This window comes from Biomphalaria glabrata, chromosome 8 (assembly GCF_947242115.1).
Source record: "Biomphalaria glabrata chromosome 8, xgBioGlab47.1, whole genome shotgun sequence".
NCBI lineage: Eukaryota > Metazoa > Mollusca > Gastropoda > Planorbidae > Biomphalaria > Biomphalaria glabrata.
In genome coordinates this window covers 27726533-27739145 of record NC_074718.1, presented here as the reverse complement: position 1 = coordinate 27739145, position 12613 = coordinate 27726533, and the positions used below count along the sequence as shown (strand labels likewise).

The following is a 12613-nucleotide window of genomic DNA, read 5'->3' as shown; positions in this document are numbered from 1 at the left end:
AAGCTGTCAGGCCGTGTTGACATACATTTTAATAGTTTCATTTATTTATGAGTCGCGTACTTCTAACAAAAAAGGTAACGCATGCGCAGAGCGAAGCCTCCCCGCACGCGCAGAATGAATTGTATCCAATCCAATTTTAACTCTAGATTAGTCCATAGAATAGATCTATCTCTTATTCAATATCTAATTCAAAGATGATAGATCTACTTTATACTTTAACACATGAACATACAAACTTAAGTCTATTCATTTCATAATTAATCAAATATATGTAAGCCTACAAGCAAATGTTTTTATTTGAAAAATGGATTTAAGTCGATTAGCTATTTTGATAGCTCCATTCATACTATTTTTACATTCATGCATTCACTTTACTTATAACATTATTATTTCGTTTAATTGTTTACAAAACACTCAGTGACTATATCTACAATGATACGCAAATTAAGACCCGCGGGTAACATATGGCTAGTATAAGTCTATGAGTACAAACTCAACTTATTCGTGATTACCAATTGAAAAAAAAAATTGATTGAAAAACAAACGAAAACAGGAAATACAAATAATCTCCCTTTGGTTGATGCTCTTTCCAAACACAGACTTGGTGAAACAAAGAAAGCTCTCATTAACAACGATTAAAACAAATATTTTCTTTCCTTTTCAGGGGAGGCTTTGTTTAAATAATGCTACCAAAAGAAAATGTACACGAATACACAGGTATATTTTTGTTCAAGGTACAAGTGGTATAGACGTCTAGTCGAGTGAAAGCCGTGTACACCTAGATCATACACATAGAAAGATATTGTTAGTACATAATTTATGTGAGCTGGTGAGATTAATCTTATATGCTATCTAGTATTGATAATGTAATAAACAAGAAAAAAGAAAAAAAATACTTTTTTTAAAAACACAAAGGTTATGTTGAGTGAAGGGAGCACACCGTTTAATTGCTGTCGTGCTCTCAATATTGCAAGTTTTATCTGTACTTTTTCACTACAGAAGAAATTTAATTACGACTAACTAATTAATTAATTAGTTAATTTTGATTGATTCAAGTGTCATCATCGACAATGAATAATTTTGTAAAATTTCAACTTGATACGAGAATGGAAAGTGGGAGAAAAAAAATGTGCAAAAGAACCCACCCAGACAGACCAATAGCTTTATAAAAACAGAAAAAGAAAAGCTTTCAGAATAAACACACACGCTACCAAAAGAAAAGAAAAACATAGATATATATTATTAGATATCTATGTTTGAAACTTAAATCCCTAGCCTTTAGAGTTATCATAAGTAATCCTTTGTTCAAATTATTTTAGCTTCCAAGGATGTGAATAAATTAAATAAATGACAGTTGCAGTCTATAGCTATTAGCTAATATCTATACAAGTGGTTGACTAGTGGTCAAGAGTGTAAAACAAAAGCGCATCTTAGCATTTCGCTGGTAATTAGTAATGATTTTTCTGATGGTCAAGACCGGGCAATATTTTGACTAGAACAAAGTGTACAATATTCAGTGACTATTCAATATTCAGTCAGTACATTGGTCTTTTCGTCTTCATCAGTCCCAAGCCCGACCAGCAACGAATTAAGCGACACTTTGGCCTAACAAAACAAAACAGAAAACCGGCGTCCTATAATAGAAGTGGAGACATGAACATTTCACTCAGACGTCGAAGTATTTACTAAGATCGAATTCAATGTTTTATCGAGTCTATGGCTCATCAGTTTGTCTAGCCGCTACATCTATGGCTCATCAGTTTGTCTAGCCGCTACATCTATGGCTCATCAGTTTGTCTAGCCGCTACATCTATGGCTCATCAGTTCGTCTAGCCGCTACATCTATGGCTCATCAGTTCGTCTAGCCGCTACATCTATGGCTCATCAGTTTGTCTAGCCGCTACATCTATGGCTCATCAGTTTGTCTAGCCGCTACATCTATGGCTCATCAGTTTGTCTAGCCGCTACATCTATGGCTCATCAGTTTGTCTAGCCGCTACATCTATGGCTCATCAGTTTGTCTAGTCGCTACAGGTGACAATGTCGAAAAAAAAACAAAAAACACTTTGCTATGAGTCAACGCGTCTATTCTAAAATAATGAGATCCAACTGTAATACTGTAGTACTTACACAAACATACAGTGACTCGCTAAACGTTGGTTTTTTTACTATGTGCAGATAAAATAATTGAAATAAATGTTGAAAGACTTGATTTCTTCACAGTACACCTGATAAAACAACAACATGAAACGACTATCACATCTTTGTTTTTTTTTAATGTCCCCTTACCGATAATTTTAATTTTTTTTTATTTTTTTTAAGAAAGCTATTATGGCGCCCTTTGTACATTTAAAATTTTCAAAAGAACCTATTATGTCTGTTCTAAAATGAAGGTGGGGGGGGGGAGTATTATTACGCCATTAAAAAAGTCGCAGTGCTTCTTTGAGAAATTAAAGGCCCCCATCTCACAAAGCATGCGGCAATGAAATTTAGAACCACTGGTCTACACAGCAGTACCATTAATGGAGCCCATAATGAAAAGAAGACCTTCACTCTCAGGAAAAGGGTGTGGGGGGAGGGGGGATTGGGCAAGTGAATGCATCGTTCACCTGTGAATGGACCTGTAGTAATCTCGCAGATCAGGTCAAACGGTGCGCAGCCCTCGTCCTCAAACCGGATGTTTGACAAGACTGACCACGGTTTGACTTCGAAAGGCAATGCTAATTAGCCGGTATAAAAGTGCCCACAGCGCCATCGTATGGGGACGATAAGCTGCAGGTTTTCGGTACGCTCAACGGGTTCGATGATCACTTGATGTCCTTAAGAACATGACAATGGTTATCTTGACCTCGTGAGATAAAGCGACGTGACTATTGAGCGATTTCCTTTTATTCAAGCACTAAATATGTCTTATTAACTGATACATATATATATATTACGGACGTTCCTTTTCAAACTGAAGATAATTACGTCCTATTGATTTGAGTATGACACTACATCAGCATACACTTGTAGGTGGACGAGAGAGTGTTCAAGAAATGTGCGTTGTTTTCTGTGAACATGAAGATGTAAATTTGAAGCACTAATTGTCTCCATATTTCTGTAGCTTAGGTTGTAATGGGTTAAAATGGGTTAGGTTGACCAGTTCGGCATTATATCTAATTATAGCGCTTTTTTGTTTTCTAAAGCCAATACGTGTATAAAACAGTTCAAACAAAATAGAAAAATACCCCTCTCCCCCGGGCCACACGTATCAAATTTCTCGCCTTAGTCGATATATCCATTCGCACATATACACAAACACAGGAGATACACACACACACAGACAACGAGGTACTACATAGTTCAGGCACAAATAACTTAAGAAGAAAACTAAAACAAAAAGAGAAAAGAAGTCAAAAGACATTGGCTTAAGTCCTCATAGAACTAAGATAAATGCTAAAACTCACCAATAGAAGGTTCTCAAACTCCATCAAAGGGTAGCATTTTAATCAATTTGAAAAGTCAGTCTGAAAATAAAGAAATGGCAACACACTTTAGAAAGGAAAACTTAGTTTGAAAATTACGTGTGGGGGGGAGGGGGCTAAAGGTTGACACAAGGGGGAGGGGGCTAAAGGTTGACACAAAAGAGGGGGCGTCCAAAGAATGCACATAATGTGCAGCTAATTAGTTTTTCTCTTCTTTTTTTGCGTGTGTCTATTTCATTGTTACGCATTTACTTCGCCAGCACAAAGCGTTCTAATAGTGAACAATGTCCATTGTCGTCTGCTTAAAAGTGAACTTAGACATTTGTAATTTTAAACTTGAACTTGTGAACGTTTTAACCAATGTGCTCTATTCTACTATAGGGCTGACAGAATTTTAGTTTTGTAATGGCCTCATTCCAGCTTGTACTTGCCAAACAGAAATCAATATATGTATCTCTATAGGAAGATAAGATTAGAAAGACAGATACACTCTATAAGATAAGATAAGATAAGATAATATAAGAATAGATAGATAGATAGATAGATAGATAGATAGATAGATAGATAGATAGATAGATAGATAGATAGATAGATAGATAGATAGATAGATAGATAGATAGATAGGATAGACCGACCGACAGACAGACAGACAGACAGACAGATAGCTGTCTCTAGTAACAAGACTTCTTTATTAAAAAAAAATGAGTGAAAAGCTCATGTTTACAATTCACCATCCAAACAGCAGAACGAATCCAGTCTATGAGCTAAGCACACAAACCCTAAACTAATACAACTAAAAACACAGACAAAAGTCACAGCATAGTGAAAGGGAAACGCTGAATGTCCTATACACAAGAGAAATCTCCTCAGACTAGAAGATCAAAGAAACAAAGATCAAAATGATCACACCAATGAAATTTTGTTGTCATAGTTACAAACAAAATATATATCGTCTGGCCAGACTACAACATCCGGTTTTAATCGATTTCAAAACAAATGAATCACAAATAAAATTGTTGTTTCTCTTTCCCCACCTCCCCCCCCCCCAGCCCTCTACCCTCCATTTTACCTAAATTGAGAACTCATCGACGCTGGTGCACCTTGAAAAGAACATTTCGACTTCCTTGGCTACTTTCATGTTATAAGGCTCAACTAAGCTCAGTTACAGATATCAACAATCATCTTTTTGTTTTCTGAACGTATATTAGACTAGTATTTAATTCATTTTTTGTAATATTTTAAGATTGGAACTTGCAGTGTATCTATCTCCCTTGTGTAACAAAGTTTTATTGGCCAAGGTCTTATCAGTAAAATAGGGCTATAACATTATGGGCTAGTCGTGTGTGCTACATGTGCAATCAATAGTACATGCAACTTAGCCAGGTCATGTGATTAGGACACACACAAAAAGTGTTCCGTCAGCTTTTTTTTACTTTTCTAAATATTAGGTGTCTACATGGGATTTATTTTAAGAACCTCATAAAAATAATTAGTAGAAAAAGAATAGTTTTTACTTAAAAAAAAAATAAAGAAAAATAAAGAAAGAAAAGCTTATATAAAGGAAAGAACTCTACATTTGCAAGAATATTTCAATACTGTAAGACGCATTTCCCTTTTTTATATCAAACAAAATAAATTATTAATTACCACTATTTAATTAATTTATTGGTTAATTTTTTGATTGATTTACGTTTTTTTAAGAACAATGAATAAATGTGCAAATTTTCAACTTGATCTGAGAATGAGAAAATAATAAATAACTTTTTTTTGTTGATCTATTAATAAAGACAGCAGTTTTGACAATTTAAATAACCAAATTAGTTTTTAAATAAGAGCTATTTATTTTATAGGCCAAATTGCCTATTTGCAACATATGTAAATTTAAAAGTCTAATTTGTTGTCTAACATTAGTAGCTCAAAGAGCCCGATGTGCAACATTTGTAGCCATAGAAATCTCTTTTGCAACAATTGAGGCAATAGAATCCTATTTTTAATATTTGTAGCCTAAACAGTCCGATTCGCAACTTTTCTAGCCATAAAAAGTCCAGTTTGCAGCATGTACAGGCTTAACTGTCTAACTTGTTTGGTATTCGATAGTCTGAAAGAGAAAAAGCAGCAATTGAGTCAACCAACACTATGACTATACTGATGACCAGAAACACAATCTGCGAGCAGGCTAGACATACAAGTATAGGCCACTTTATTAGCAGACCAAGATCAGCATTGTGGATTTAGGGAGGAGCTTTCAAGTGAAACACCAAATCAATTCCAATTCTTCCTACTGCAGCAGTAAGAGTCCATGCACAACATTATTAGCTTAACAGCTAATCGAGCTGAACAGTTTATAGCATGTAACGTCAATGACGTCTGCTCCTAGCCGTAGGTCAAATAATGTATATGCCCTGGTCAGGATCTCATATATGGATACCACAACACCTATACGTTAGGATCCTGGGTACAGAAGTAATAACTTCATTTCAAGCAAGCACACCGATTGGCGAGAGTGTCGCTGTGTGCCCTTTATTCTAACATTTCTGGTTCTTTTATCTTTCATGCCTCCCTTACAGCCACACCTATGACTAATGAGCTTCTCACGGTCTATCTCATTGCCTCTGTGCTCCATGATCTAATCACTTCGTGACCCATCCTGTCCTGGTCCTGCTGGCCAGTGTGTTTGGCGTGTACAGCCAACTAATTACAGCCCTACTTAGAGTCATGAATAGAATCATTTGTCAGTTGCTGTCAGTTTTAAACTGATAATGTCTAGGCTTTTGTGGTTACTAATTTGTGAGAATTTAGAGACAGGGAGCTATTAGAATTGTTGATTAAAGTAAACTCGTTTTTAAAAGGCATATACAAAGTAATAGTTTGTTTCAGATTTAAATGAAACACGCTTTCCAAAAGCAATAATTCATTTCTCTTGAATTTCTTATGGTCAAAAAAACAAGTTCCTTCCTTTTCTTTCCATTTTGAACGAGTTTCATAAGAGAAATACTGAGAAGACCAGATATCAGTGTCAATATATATATATATATATATATATATATATATATATATATATATATATAAGGAGGTACTTTGATTTTTTGTCAGTGTTTGGCTTTTATTTAATCCAAAATAAATAGTATATTCTAGTACATAGCGTTTAATATGACAGTTTGGCACAAACAGTATTAGTTAACTATCTAATAAATTAGTGTCTTAAAATATTGAAAAGGTGTCTTAAGAGTATATGTCTGGGAAATAATACCTGCCTATAAACAACAATCTAATCTAAAAAAAATGTAAGACTGGTATGGGTTGGATTTTTTGTAAGTCTGAGATAGCTGTCATTGATGGGTTGTGACTATATTTATTTGATGTTTATCTAGAAAGATAGCTGTCTAGTTGTAAACAAAGGCGGCACTAAAGGGAGACCCCTTAAGTGATTAATGATGAAGACCAGAGCTGACAGAAACTATTTAGAACTAGATCTTTGAAAGAACAGAAAGAGAGCTGTGTGGTGATTGCTTGCAAAGGGTGCAGCATTACTTTTATCTTATTGTTTACATGAGGGTGTAGAGTCACTGTAGAGCTTACATTAATAAGAGTTGATTTGTTCCAGTGTCATAAGTATATAATTAGGAAATTATGCTGGTAAAATGAAAGAATGTTACCTAGAGTCAAACCCTAGGCTACTGAAATCGACTGGACATGCTGTCAGTCCATCAAAAGTACATTCTTATTAGACTGCTTGCATTTTTGTGTCAACTTATATATACGAGTAACTGACTTCAAACGCACATCTTTACTTCAATAGACATAACAGAATCTTTTTTTTTTCATTTCAAGAATACAGGTTTAAAATTATTTCAATGTCTTCAAAAATTTAACAGTAAATAGTATTTTTAGACCCTCATAAGTAGAATTACTAACTCACACATTTATAAAAATATCTTTATTCTATTCCAGCTAACTAAACCTGTATTACTGACGTGAATAGATTCTTGGACATCCTTACTCCCAAACAAACAAACAAATGTTTTTGCTTCATACGCAAGTGGATTCTACACATTTAAAAGATTTTTACAAAATATTTTGTTTTTGTAAGACTTTCTATTTCTAGTTTGGAAACTACAGCTGGCTTATTTCTAATCAGATAAAATATGCAGATGAAGAGGTCTCTGATAAATGCTTCTTTGTACGAGAGTCATATCATTTCAGACTTCACACAATGCAGGCTTTATGTGACCATTTGGAATCAGGGGAATAAAAAGAAACACAGTGCTCTTTTTGTATGAGAAAATAATTTATAAAAATAACTTTAAGGACAATCCCAACATAGTATTAAAAAGCATATGCCTAGTTTTAATTTTAAATCATACAATGTCTATTTGGACGTAACACACGAGGATGCGTGTAGCGCTAAGATAGTAAATTAACTAAGTCTGGAATTGTAAAACTTCTGTTTTCTTTTACAGCTAGTAGTGCAGATGACATCTGCTTGATAGAACAGATACAATGTGTTTGATGATCTAAACAAAAAATTACTTTCACTTTATAGTGTAAATAATAATGCTTAAAGCTATTGTTTCTCTTTTGGAATGATTGAGATTCTGGACAATCGAGTGGACATTCAAGCGAAATTATAGATAAAAAACTTGGATCGGTTAGCTGCAAGAGAGAGGGGGCAAGAGAGAGGGGCGGGAGAGAGAGAGGAGGGAAAGAGGGGAAGAGAGAGAGGGGGGGGGAGAGAGAGGGGAGAGAGAGAGAGGGGAGAGAGAGAGAGAAGACGATGGGGGAAAGACTTCAGCAATGTCTGCAGATCAGACTGCAGATGTCGGAAGCAGCGGAACTAATTCTCAAACTGTTTATTTGAAAACAAAAATAAAAACAAAAAAGCGACCACACAACAGACTCATTGTATTCTACAAAGATGAAAACTTTTTGGCAATGAAAAAAACAAACAATTCAGGGCCCCCCCAAAAAAGTCAAGCTGTTCCTCTCCTATCCCATGATGCACAGCAGCACCAACACAAAACCAATATCCTCCCCCCTCCCCCCTTGTGTCCAGTGATCTCCACTTACTTCCGCAGGGTCATTGCCACAAAGCTATTGACATTGCCAACATCGGGGCAACGATGGGCTACTCACAGATGGGCAGGGGGGCAGACAGAAACATGTGTTCGGAATTTAGCCTGGAAATCCTGTAAACACGTTTGACTCCTGGCTGTCGTTCCATGACTTGGGGGGAAATATAGGATTTTCTTCAAAGCTTTTCGTGTTTGCCACATAATAAAGGGTCATCGCTTGGGACTGGCGCGGCCGATGTGATGGTCTCGCGTGAAACATTTGCCCATTAAGACCACCCAAACAGTCAAGTTTCGTAAAGCTTTAAGTTAATTGAACACGATTTCCTCCCTTGCTGAAGGGTTGGACTGAAATAAAATAAAAATATAAAGAGCTAGCAACATGTTTACCTCTGTGGGATTTTAATTTTTTTTTTGTTACATATGTAAATAATCAGTTTCAAGGCGCAGAGAGGTGGATGTGAAGAAAAGATGTAAGAGGAAGCAGAAGAGAGAGAGAGAATAAAGAGAAGAAATACAAGGGAGAGGGGTTATTGGTAGGAGGAAAAAGATAGCAAGAACAAATAATATTTTAAATATTTGTTCTTACCATCTTCTCCCTCTTACTATTTACCCCTTTCGTATTTTTTTTTCTATTTATTCTTTCTCTCTTATTTTATAGAGAGCGCAAGAGGATGTAAGAAGGACAAGATAAGGGAAAATATAATAAGATAAAGGGGAAAATGATATTACTTATTACAAGGCTATGACTGCATTCTGGTTTACCAAATGACTAACTCTTTATTAATAAAATGTACCCAAGAAACGTAATCTATATTACAACACTAGTTTATATTCATTCTTCATTGTACTTTTGGTGTGTTTCAAGAATAACACATTCTTTCCAATTACATGGATCCTAAACCTGATACAGGACAGATACAATATATGGATAATCCTGGATGAAATAAATTGTTACTATGCTGACAAAATATAGTACAAAGCAAGTAACAGTTGACGGGATACATAATTTTCTTCCAAACAATCAAAGGCATACAGTTTGATTGCCCTTATTAAACGTCAGACTTATTTAAAAAAAACATTTAGGGAACATAAAGTTTAATAAATCTTACGAATCTTGATCCATGAAACTTTCATTCGTGTGACTAATTGACTTATTGCATTCTTTAGTTCAAAGCTCTACTCTTACACTAGTTCTAATAGAATGTCACAATGTGACTTGTTAGTACCTGCACATAGTTCTGGCATTGTCACGTAAACGAATATTTCCAGCTAAACCTGACACACTTAAAAAGAGGCTCTTTAAAAATATTTATAAAATAAAACGCTATTATTTTTCTTACACAAATGTATTACAATTAAACTATCTCGATCCAAGTATTGTTTTATTGTTGATATAATAGTTCTTAAATAGTGAGATATGTGATTGAAAAGCTAAAACCACTTGGCTACGCCTCTGGGCCACATAACTAAAACGCTTCAAACACTTTGAAGTCAAACAAATGTGCCGCTTTGACAAATAAACAAATACAGCACACAAACTTATGATAAAGTTGTTGTTTTTTTAGATTCTTTTTTCTTATAGCGTGTATAGAAAAAAAAACGAAAAACAAATTAACTGTAACAACAACACGAGAGTGCCGGAAGTTATTTGCTTAAAAAGTGCTGCAGAAATTAGTGTTGTTTCGTTTCTTTGTTGGAAAACTTGACAATATGGCCATTGTTGGCGCCCGGAACAGATTCAGCCCTGGCGCTGGGAGGAGAGAGGTATGGACGTTAGGATAAAAAAGGAAGGGGGGCTGGCGAACAAGAAAAGAAGAAAAAAAAAAGCGGAAGTGATTCTTAAAGCTCAGAGAAACTGAACACAAATTATGTTTTGAAACTTTTTGCACATGTTTAATGGACATTTTGATTCTGTCACCGGAAGTGATATCTGACGTCATTTCATTCAGCCAAAAGAAAGGAAAATAGTGAAATAATTAATCGAAGTGGAAAGCTACCTGTTCGATAAAATACATCAACAAGCCTCTGAGTTCAGGCGCAATTCAGGCAATAGTTTACCCAGCGTCACCCTCCCCCTACCATTAGAATCCATTTTTTTTTATCAGCATTAAATCGCTTCAAAAAAAAAGGGCTCACGAGACAAGCATATGTCAGGGGCAGCTACTGGTATGCTCATTTCGAGATGTATCGGTGGAACAAGTGAGGTGCTAAGTGAATGACTTCCCCTGATGTCCTCCTAAACAGCATGGCAGGAACATATTCAAACACATGTTGAGTGATGGCGTCAGTTAGTTTATCACGCGAAGTTATTGAGCTGAATCGATTCGGTGTTCTCCAAGCTTGATACCAGGGCGCATAGTGTTAATGACATCGCTTTCCATCGAGGTTGAACATACAGCATAAAGAAAGTATAAAGTTTTCCTCTCATACCTTGCGATCTATAGGGCAAGATTTATCTATAGGGTAAACTTAAGGTCATCTGTTTCTCTGGCCAACGGTTAACGACCTGGGCGATGAGCCTAACCTCATCTGCCCCATAGATCTAAGGGTCTCAAAGGGGTACATTTCATTGTTTAAAACTATTATTATTTTAACACAAGGATCTGAAGCAAACAATTCAAAGAAAAAAAAATCGTAAAAGAATAAATGATTGAGTCAGAGGCTACACTGGAAAGAATAAGCCAGGTGAACCAACAAAACGGTCATAGACGTCTACAATTTCAATTGTACAATTTTGTGTCCGCCTTCTCGCTCCAGACCTACGTCACGAGCATGGGCACACACTGTACAAATCCCAGGTAGATCTCCATCTACAAGTTTCCACTTGAACAAACAAACCTGCGCTGTTTCAGGCCTGGCCTTCAGGCAGAGCCAACGATACAGACGGAGATCCCACTAAGCGACAAGAAAACTAAGTGAATAAATACTTTTGGGGGGAAAGTCTCAGACTTGAATCTCGATACCTTGAGAAAGCACAAAGCTGTTCGTTTAAACACAAGCTGTTCGTTAAAACACAAGCTGTTCGTTAAAACACAAGCTGTTCGTTAAAACACAAGCTGTTCGTTTAGAAGGCAATGTTCCATGGAGCTTACATCGAACTATTTGCCTATAACGTACGCGTGTAACACGACGACATACCACCGCAAAAAGTTACGCTTATAAATAAAAAAAAAATTAAAAAATTAAGCTCCCCTCTCAGACCTTGCGATGTATGGGGCAGATGGTCATCTGTTTCTGTGACCTACGGTTAACGAGGGGTCAAGTGGCCAGCACAAAGACCAACAGCCTTTACATTTTACCCAATTAATGTCAGGAACCTATTAGAGATATTATCAAAATCCCAATCTTCAGCAGGATTCGAATCCGACCCCTCGGATCGGAAGCCAAGCGCTTTACAACTCAGCCACGTCGCCTCCGTATAAACAGTGATGAAAATCTTTAGTGAAATTAAAATTGCATTCATTAAATAAAAAAAAATTAGAAAAACTTTCGAATATTCAAAGATAAAGTTCAGAATAGACCCCAAAAATATCTCTTCGACATCATATAGAGAAGATGAAGGTTTGTGGGTGTCTTACACTCTCTATTTACTTATAGATAAATCGGCGCTTGGCTTCCGAACCTGGGCTCCTGGATTTGAATTTCGGTGAATTTTTAATTTCATGATTTTTAGGGCTCCCCTGAGTCCACCCAACTCTAATGGATACCTGACTTAAGTTAGGAAAAGTAAAGGCGGTTGGTCGTTGTGCTGCCCACATGACACCCTGCTCGTTAACCGTTGGCCAAAGAAACAAATAATCGTAACATCATCACAGGGTCTGAAAGAGGAACTTTACTTTTTTATGACCAATACGTAAAACGACATATATACAGTTTGGGATCAGCGGTGTCACAGGCTATGACAGGGTGTAATGATGTGTGTTGCAAACTGCATTAGGTCGCCGGCTCCTTTTTTTTTTTTACTCAGGATTGACCAACAAAACCTTTCAAATGTTTGAATATAGTTGCAAGGCAGGAGAGTTTTGAATTCAGTTTTACTTCGGCTAGGTGGGTAGCCAGCCAAGGCTAATGAGC

At 36.2% G+C, this 12613-nt stretch overlaps 1 protein-coding gene across 3 annotated transcripts in view; it reads right to left on the bottom strand.

Annotated features, from left to right (window-relative positions):
• LOC106056663 (protocadherin-11 X-linked-like) overlaps positions 1-12613 on the bottom strand; it is a 72447-nt gene that overhangs the window by 23362 nt on the left and 36472 nt on the right. For 2 of the 3 annotated variants that reach the window (XM_056037444.1, XM_056037442.1), the window contains exon 2: positions 3450-3509. The exons of the other annotated variant lie outside the window; for it this stretch is intronic. The gene's annotated coding sequence lies outside the window, so the exon portion shown is untranslated. The remainder of the gene's footprint in view (positions 1-3449; positions 3510-12613) is intronic. 3 annotated transcript variants of the gene reach the window in all.